Below are 10804 nucleotides of genomic sequence, written 5' to 3' on the forward strand. Positions count from 1 at the left end.
GGGGAGAACAGTATGAGGCACAGGACCAGCTGGAGCTGGCTCAGGGGTACTCGAGCCAGGTGGAAAGGGGGGATAGCTGGATCCAGCTGGATCCCACTAGGATGGTCCTTGGCTTGTAGGAAGCTGGTGTGGCTTGGTGGAGGCCATGGCTGGAAGTGCAGAGAGGCCTTGTACAGAAGAATAGAGGCAGCTCTATAGGCAAGGCCTTCTCTATGGTTCGCCATGGCAGATCCTGGTGAAAAAGATAGTCCATGATTTTAAGGTATTTTAAGTCATGGCAGAAAGTGGATGAGTAAAACAGTATCACAGTTCTCAGGTTAAATATGTTTGCAGGGAGGAGTGTCTGGGAAGGAGAGTTTTTTCACTACGTCTCCAGGCCTTTAAATATCTCATTAAAATGGAGATCTGACCTGAGGCTACAAGACCTCTACCTGTGGAGGGGCTTGGGAAATTACCCTTATGTGACTGATAGCCACAAATCTATGGAGGGCTGATGCCTCGTGTCAGGAGCCTAGTGTCCAGGAGCCAGGCAAAATGCCTGCTATCCCTCAGGGTCACTGGGGTGTCCAGCCTATGCTTGACCATGAACCAGGCTGCCTTTCATTGTCCTACAATACATGTCTTTCACTTGCTTTGTTGGAGTTATTTTTTATGATAAATATTTTCTACAGTAATGGCTTGTTTTATACAGGATATGTCATTGAAACGTAAGGCCTTGGTTTAGATCCCACAAACTCATGTAAAAGCTTCTCATAATGGATGCAAATAATTCAGTGTTTCAGGGGTCACAGACAGTCAGCACATTGGTGATCACTATCTATTCAGTCTAGTCAAAAAAGCTTGGGATAAGAGGTATAGTCTGAAGAAAATGAAGTTGAGTAAAACTGAGGGAAATATTCTGTATTGATCAACAGCACCCAAAGGCTCATGCACATGAATCAGTATATACATATGTATATACCCATAAACAGAGATATGTATTAATCAAGGATGCACATGCATGTGTATGAACATCCACATACATTCACACACACACGCACATACACACATACACACACACACACACACACACAAATGTGAGAATAAAAGTACTTTTTGGAATTTCATATCTGTTTGTATTTGTTTAAACAGGGCACACAGAAGGTGCCAATAAGTCTCAGTGAATAAAGCTAGTTGCTGAAAAGCCTGACAACTTGAGTTCAAGTTCCAGAGCTCACATGATAGAATTGGAAAACTCAATCCCTAAGGTTATCCTTTGATCTCCACATAACTCACACCATGAATTAATTAATAATTTAATTAACAATACATTAAACTATTAATAAAAATGTTGAAAGGAAGGGAAGATTGTAAAATAGGGTAGAGAACTCTTCTACCTTCCTGGTGTTAAGAGTCTAAAGGTAAACAACTTAATAAGTACACAAGTGAAAACAGGCCATGGACAACAACTGATGAATGTGTGCCAGACTATTGAGGTAGACGTAAATATGATTAGATGTAAGAAAACATGACTTTACAGCTTTGTAAGTCTTACATATCAGCTCTGTAACTCAAAGTTGTAAGGGATCTTGGACCAGGTTTATGTGTAGTAGAGCAACAAACCAGCATATGCACCACCTGCAACAATGTAAGTCAAATTGGCAAATACTAAATGGAATTGAACCTTTCCTCCTTAAGTTGCATTTTGTCTTGAGTTTATAACATCAGTAGGAACCAAACTAGAACAGGCTGCTACAATAGGAACTATATGCCTTCTGATGAACTTTTCTATAAGAGAAGTGGGATATAGATTGTATGATATGAATTTCCACTTACTTTCTCAGTTAAATGAAGATCCTAGCTCAAGTGAGTCTCAACTCCTATAACCACATTTTACTAAACGTATACAGAAAGAAATGTGTCTGTGGTTTCTGAAAAGCCAAAATATGATCATGCCTGTACCCATAATATATACAAGAGTAAAGATGTGGTCATAAACATCCTCTACACAAAAGTAAGATGCTAGGCAATCAGCCTGGAGTCACTTTTCAGCCCAAAGTGATCCACATGTCTCATTGAGATTGTCTTTCAAAAGCCACCCATATAAGTACACCTTAACTTTTGTCTTACCTCTTAATTCATTACTTTGAAATACTGAGGCGTTAAGCAATAGGCAAGGATTTTCTTCTAAAGTATCACCAAGTGTTCTTGACATTCTACATGCACACACCTTTGAAGCAGCCTGCCCATTTTCATTCACTTCAGGGGTGGGTTAATGTTCTCTAAGGCTCTATTGCATGAGCTCACAGAAGCACTGCTTGCTCACTCTCAGTACTACATTGGAGTGTCACAAGATTGGATGAGAATTTTTTTTCCTGTGGGTTTTTTTTTTTTTTTTAATTCCATGTTCATGACATTCTCCTCTATAAGTGAGAAAAAGGTTTTGGGATTTTACTTCTGAAAGAATCCTTCAAGATTAAGGTAAAATACAATCTTCTGTGTAAGGTGTTTCCCATGAAACTTTAGAAAAAAAGTGTCACTCTGGGTGTTTGTTTTCTTGATATTTCAGTCTCCTTTTCCAATTTCTTCCTTAACCCCAATAAACACTTTTTTCAAATAACAATTACTTCTAAAAATTTGAACACTTTTTTTTCACTTTTTCTTCTATCTGAACACATTTTAATAACTATACTTTGTGTGTTTTTCTGTGTATGGGAGCACTTGTGGGTCACAGCTCTGTACGGAGACCAGAGAATATCAATCTGAGTTATGTAAAGACTCACATTTCTATCTTCTGTATATTTTAATAGAACATTAAATATATGTTATGATGATTTCTGTATTTCTATTTTCTTGGTAAACTTCAGACTATTTAAAGAAAATGAAGATAATTTGATGATAAGCCACACCCAAGAAAGGTGCTGTAATATCAATAATGATGGAGAAGTGGAACACTGTTTGCCTGAAGTGTGCGTTTACGTGTACATTTTGATGTCTTAGGAGATGGCTTTTTAGTTCTTCAATTATCCAGAACAACTGTGTGTAAAACAGTGATGTACAGTGGTTAGAAATAACCTGCATTTGAACAAGTTTATTTAAATTGCCCTGAGATAACAAGGTAAGCTGTCTTTTTCACTGAAACATAGAAATCCTTTTGTGTAGTTCATCCATCCTGAAAATAATCTGGTTTTCCTTTCCTCACTTCTCAAAAGAGAAGACAGGGATCAGAATGTTACTTTAATAGAAGAGAAAAGAGATATCAGTCTGACAAGAGCCTCTCTTCACACTGCTGCAGGTGAATGCTAATAATTGCTCCCTTAGGAAAGAGGGCATGTGTGTCTCTGTATGAGCTCAATAGCATCATGCCAGTTTATCACAAGGAAAAGGGAAAGGTCTTGGATCCATATGACCGACGCTGAGCTAATGAGGTAGCTGGCTTATGTTTTGAAAGGTAGATATTTCATCCTTTCCTCATTTTCGCATGCATGTCATGGTACAAAGTTTTATACCAAAGCCATTTAAAAAGACATAGTGGTCACGTAAATAAATATTTTTATGAAATAAAATGGAGTTCTGCGGTCATATTTTATTGCATTCTTTTATGTAATAATGTAATTAATATAATACACAAGGTAATTAATGTAATAAACTTACATACATTATCTTATATGGATGATAAACAATTATATTCTATTTTCCTTTGCTGATTATCCCTATAAACATCATGTGCAGATGAAACATAGCTTGGACATAGAATTAGTCTCTAACAATATTAATGATTAATTCCTTTAATATTTGGATCTCACATTCTCTGGATGACCTAAACATTTTTTTCAAGATAAAAGCCTCATTAGGGAAACATAAACAGGGTAATGAAGGATAGTTACCATGTAGTATTAGTAAAGCCCACAGGGGACTACATGGTAAGTATAAATGAAATTAGGCTTAGATTAATCTTATTGCTTCATAAGAAACACTCTTTCTCTATTTGGTTAAGCTATTGAGAGACATGATGTGAAGCAAAAGAAACAGAAATAGCAGTTAAGAAAAAATATTATCTAGCTGATAGTAATCTGGAACTGTTAGAATTAGAAAAAAAGTCCATGAAGTTGGTATTGCCCTTAATTCATAGTCACTAAAGCTTAAGAACTAAGATCTAATGTAGTTTCACATATTACTTAGGATTTTGGCTGGCCATGTGTAATACTAATTAAAGTTCTCATAATGACAGGGTTACAGTGCTGAAAATACCTTGGGTTTTCAAAGAACAGGAGAAAGGACAGGCATTTCCTTTTAAGCTTTGAAACACTGGTTTTCTACTAATATACAAACATTGCCTTTGTCTAGTACATGAATATGACGTGAATCTGAAGTTCATGACATCTCTTCTGTTCCTAATGGTTGCCTACTCTTAACACAGACTAATTGAGGACTGAAATGCTAAGAAATTAAGAGACTTTAGTCATGTTTTAATAATATATAATTTAATGTTATCCAATAATGATAAATATACTCAATTTTACATTTCTAATCCCTTTAAATGTACATTTTTTGGGATTACCTAGGTTGGAGACAAAGTAGGAACTGAAGGCTGAAGACAATTTCCTCAGGCAAGCACTGTTGTTTTTAAATACAAATCTGACCCCTAGTTTCTTTGGGAGGTGCTTAGCTTATCAAAGAAAGTATAGGGAATGAGACATTTGCTGCTGAGAACTGTTCTGTGTTCAAGAGAAAGCAGTATCTGTTAGTAACAGTGATGATTGACAATGTCAAGTTGGCAGAATTTAGACCCACTGACAAAGAGCTGACAAAAGCTCTTCTGACTTCTATATAGGAGTTCCTAGATTAAGTTAATTATGGTGGTAAGAAACACTCTAACGGTGTGTGGGCCCATTCCATAGGTAGGATCCTAAGTTGATAGAACAGGAGAAAGCCAGCTGACCATCAGAATTCATAACTATCCAGTTTTTGACTACATGCGCAATGTGAACAGCTATCTCATGCTCAAGCTACCTACATTCCCCTTCATGATATTCTAAGTGTGTGAGCCAAAATAAATCATCTCTTCCTTAAATTGTTTTTGTCAGGCTTTTTTTCCCCCCATAGTAATGAGAAAATTAATTAACACAAGAGTAATTGTTTAGAATAAAATCGTCTGGTGCTTAGAATAAGTCCTTTCATTATGATGTTTATGAACACAAAGGGTATTTAAAAATTAAACAAGACAGCTATTAGATCTATATTTTTGGTATAAATCTGGATTTACTATCCAAATTTAATCTTGTTTAAAAAAAAACAAACACACACAAAACTCCAGTGGATGCTGAAGGTGCTGCATTCATTCATTATAATTCATTTATATTCTGGCTAGCAACTTAGGCAATCAGATTTAGTAATACATTATTATGGCTCTAAAAGTTATGAAAACAGCACAAAGAAAATAGATATTAATGAGCTGTTGGATTTCCAAGTTATCAACAAATGATCACATTACATCCAGGATTAGAGCTTAGAAACCTACATAAGATGAAAATATTGAGTAAAATGATGAGGAGGCAGAGAATAATCAGCTTACATCTTTTCCCATGTCTCCCTGAATTTACCTTCACTAAATAGTCATAATTTTAATTTCTTCTGAAGAGTAAGCACATAATAAAATTTTCAGTTTCCATACTCTTGGCTTTATTACCTTCCACCAAAAACTCCCATTACTGGAGAAGTAAACGAATGTTAGGTTTTCTATTTACTTACTGTGGATAGATCCTTTATCACTTAATAAACCCTGAATATGGAAGTTGTAGAAAACACAGACTTGGTATACAATCCAATATTCAACTTCCCATATACATTTCTTTAGGAAGAATATATTTTGTCTGAATATTAAAAACAAAAACAAAAACAAAAACAAACAAACAAACAAAAAAAAACAAGCAACACAGTTCTTATATCCTTCGGTGCCTCAGCTTGTATTTGGGAAACCTCAAAGTTAGAAATGTCTTTAAGGTAAAAAATTGATATCTTTTTCCCCTTATCTTTAAACTGTTGATGAACAAATTCTATAAGAGTACAGGATAAGGGACAATTCTTCTAAATAACAGAACTCAGATAGTGGAAGGTAGATTTCTTCATGATTTTTCTTAAACTAATAAGATTTTCTTCATGAGTATAGAAATATTTTTCCTTTGTGATTCTTGACATCTTGTGATATATGATCAATATACTCCTGTACCTATGTCACTGAATAATTGTGAAGCCCAACAATAAATTCAATGCAAATAAATAATGAGTCACAAAAAAGTCATTATCTATCTATCTATCTATCTATCTATCTATCTAATGTGTCATCTATTTCCTATTTACTCTACATAATACTATATAATACCACCTGTATGTATGTTTTCTGTGTTGACCCTTCAACACTGAACAATCAAATAGTGTGATTTTCCCTGAGGAAAGCCATCTCTCTCATTCACAGCCTTCCTTGTATGCTTGTAGTTCTTTTTGAAGGATCCGACCTTGTAGAAATCTCTCCATTCTGTTCGGCATGTTCAGTAGTGTTATCTTTGTGCAGTTCAGATTTGTCAGTTATGTGGGTGAAACTTTATGGTTGTAGCTTCTGACCATAATAGAAGACACAACCTCATAGCAAACTCCCTGATCTTCTGGCTTTTAATATCTTTCTTCTCTCTTTTGTTCAATATTCTCTGATCCTTAAGGGTGGGAGTGTTTGTTAAAATGTCTTTTTTCCTGGCAATTTGGAAGATATCTTCAGAGAGTGGTGAAGAAATAATTGTTTCATCAAGCATGGAAGATTTGAAAACAAAATGGTAATTTTTGGGAAGGTTACTGTTTAGGTCACTACAGTGTGTTGTAGAAACATCCTGCTCATCATTGCAAAACTCATTATCTACAAAAAAGTACACACACCCCTACACACACTTCCAGTTCTTTTTTACTTCTTCATAAAATGTACAGTAGGTTGCTGTACTGGTTACTTAATCTACTTCAAAAGAGAACACAAGGCCATATTCTATATCTGTTATTTAATGTACCTTCTCTTCAATCTCCATCCCTTGCCCCTCTTAAAACCTACACAATCTATAGATCACTATTTGATATCATTTTTGGATGGAATTTTATCTCATTCACTTTTAAATGTGGCCTTTTTGGGTATGATAAAAGCCAACTGTTCTATTTCTCTAGGAAAAGATGAATCTCAGTTTAAATTTAGAACAAACTTCTCATAATTTTTATGTAATTATTTTTGAGAGAAACTGTCAGATGACTGGTCTTCTCTGACAAAAAGAAAGATTTTAAATTTTGTTCAGATAGACCAGCCAATCATAAGACCAGAGATCTAGCACTTATTGGATGCATGATCAACTTAGGGAAGTAAAACTAGGCCTTCTGTGCTGTGGACACAACTCCTCTATTTCTCTGATATTTCAGGAACAGCTGGTATGTCTGTTTGTAGCACTCTGCATATCCTGACAGTGGGGACAGAATAGAGGCTAAATTCCACAAAGAAAGAGGAGCATGTATCCAAGGTTTACACAATGTTCTGTGACATAGATGTGGGAAGAGGCTAAGGCCAGGAGGCACTAGGGCAAAATGTAAAAGTTACTACAGGACTTACACCGGCTGTACTCCGGACTCTGAATGTCTCTTAAACATTCACAGGTTGAAATTTGGTTCTTAAGCAAGCAAATTTGTCTGGTGGAGAAAGCTGTAAGCGATAGAGTAGTAACAAATCCTAGGTTACTGGCAGACCCAAAAGGCCCAAGGTCTCTTGTTTTCTATTTTGCTTTCTAGATAGTGATATATGTGATATGGCACCAAGTCACCCTTCTATAAAAAGTTGACTTGCCATGAGATAGTGGATCATAGGCAAAAACATACAAAATGGTAAGTCAAAATAAAATATTACTCTTTAGATATCTATTAAACCAGGTATTTTGTGACAGTGAAGAAACTTGTAAGTGACATGCAGTGTTCTTGCAATAGTAAGATTTTCCTGAATTTTGGTGAGGAGTACAAATTTATATGACAAGAGTAGGTAATATGGGAAAACAAACAAACAAACAAACAAAACAACAAAAAATCCCCCCAAACAGATACTATACATAGTCATTCAGTATGTAGAAGTGATAACTCAAATTTCCTCACTTTACAAGAATAATGTTATAAAAGTTTCTAGAAAATCCTATAAAATTGACTACATAACTATTTTATGTAAACCACCAATTCATTTCATGTCATGAAATTTCACATATGATGGTGGTATACCTCTCATGCCACTATTCCAGATATAGATGCAGTAGTGACTTTTAAGCCAATATGCTGCATAAGAATGGACTGAATCAAACAACACAAAATGAGGTTTTAAATTAATAATGTTCTTGTTAATGAGAGAGTGAGAGAGATAGAGATAGAGATAGAGAGAGAGAGAAAACAAAAAATAAATAAATGACAGAGGACACCTCAAAGCCAAAGAATTTAAGTGTAGGTGTTTTGACTCATGAACCACAATGTAGGAGGGTAAATACTGCAAACCCAGAGATCTTGGAACTATTGAGCTAACAACACTAGTAATAACTGTGTTGTCCTGTGGGACATCCTACTATTAATATAATGCAGAAAGTCTCTCACAGCCTGTAAATCCTTGTGATCACGACTGTAGTGAGTTCTGCCTGATGTCACAGAAATGTCTACATCAAAGGCATCACAGGCATTACTTTGGTTCATAAGTGTACATTTCAAAGTCTGATATTTGGGATTATATTTCTTACCTTTTATTTGCCCATGGGAGGCCAGGGTTATTTTTACTTATCATGTTTGACATGAACCCAAGAGAAACAAAATATAACCTCATATGTACCAAATACAAGACAAAACCATAACAACCTCTAATACATAGTGACAGGACCAAGAGGACACAGGCTCTTCATGTTACTCCACAGTTCATTAAACATTTGTTATCCTGTTGAGCTTGTTACACAAGAATGCCTGCCATCTCTTGAATGGTAACAATTTCCACCATTCTCCCCAAACTCTGATAGTTATCATGTTGCTTCCACCTTTTAGATATCACCATTTTAAAGAGTACCTTTTATCAAACATCTTTGTGCTGTATAAAGAATGTTGTTATGAAAAATAAAGAAACCCTTGCTTTGTATTTTTCAAATAAAAGAATAAAAAAAAAGAAATTCAAACATTCACTCACAGTAGAAGAGACAAATCTATTGTCGAATTATATATGTGGCTATACATTCCACAGAAATAAAAATGAGTAAACTTGAGTACTTATAAAAACATGGGTTAAACCCCACCCATATGTACATACATACATACAAACGTATGAGCAAAAGTAGTAAAATTCAAGGGAGGGCTATCAACTTAAACCTGATTTATATAATATTTAGGCACAGAACAAGGTCAAAGCAGTTATAAACCACAATATTCTTTCAGAAGTTTTCATGGGATGGAATATACATCTGCAGTGTTTATAATATTTTGTATTTGATTTTGTTAATATCATAGCATTATTTAAATGTCTTCAATTTGGAAATTTTTATAAATGACATATTTATAATTGCATTCATTTTCTGTGTAAATAAAGGAATTTCTTTTCTGTGGCAGGAATAAGATATCATAACCCAAGCAAGATAAGGAAGAAATTTCATTTTGGCTTATGGTTCCAGAAAGTTAGAGTACATAGTGGCAAGGATGGTAGGAATTGAGTGGGCTGATTTTATGACTTGGGAATAGAGATATGCTCAGAGCTTCTTAAATTAATGGATTTAGTTGGTCAAAATATTAAAATTAGAGGTAATTATTGTAAAAAGTATAATTTTAAACATGATAAATTAACCTTGCAGAAATTTGCATATTTTAAACAACTGACAATAACTTATATTATTATATTGCTTACTTATTTGGTAAATTTACATTTCCTTTGATTTTTCTGTATCAATTTTATTATTAGTCATGGGTTCTATTAAACTGAACTTTGAGTTTTCTTAGCAACTCAGACTTTAGTCTAGATGGTTACTTACTGGATGAAGCCATTTAGTGTGTACATTCTATGGAATGTTTGGAATTTTGATTCTTCATGTTATAATGGTATATTGGTTTTACTACTTTATTTCTTTCAGACCTGTTTTTAAATCTCAAGTGTAGTCTGAATTGCCATGCTGAGTTTTTGACTAGTCTTTTTATTATCTTTAGTAATATAGTTATATCAACTTTTCATGTGTATATGTTTGTTTGTTTGTACACATGAAGATATGTCTCCTCCATTCATATAAAGAGGTTGAAGAAAATTGCCAAGTGTTCCATTTTGTCATTCTCTGTATTATTCACATAAAATAGGGTTTCTGACTGATTCAGTAGTTAGGCAGTGGTGGCAACCATAAAACCCCATAACCCTCCAGGCTCTACTTGCTCCCAATCGTGAAGCCGGGATTACTGGTAAAAATAGTTACATGCAGATTTCTATGTGAGTGCTGGATATTTGAATGTAAGTACTCAGGGTAGTTCAGCAATTCCTGTTATACACAGAGCCAGCTGCCCAGCCATGCACAAGAATCTTATTCTTAGAATCTTTAAATAATACTTAGAAAATCGAAGTAGTAAAATAATTTATATCAATTTTTGTAGTATAAAAAATATGCCATTATTTGTATATTTAAATATTTCATACTTTGTTTTCCTTATTTTTTACTTGAAACTGAAACTTTTCATTGGTTTAAAAAGTGGCACACACTTCATGATCTATATATTTAGCACATTATGATTTGCCTTTTTTCTTCATACTAGATTATTT

Source organism: Mastomys coucha, unplaced genomic scaffold (genome assembly GCF_008632895.1).
Source record: "Mastomys coucha isolate ucsf_1 unplaced genomic scaffold, UCSF_Mcou_1 pScaffold20, whole genome shotgun sequence".
In the NCBI taxonomy this organism is placed as follows: Eukaryota; Metazoa; Chordata; class Mammalia; order Rodentia; family Muridae; genus Mastomys; species Mastomys coucha.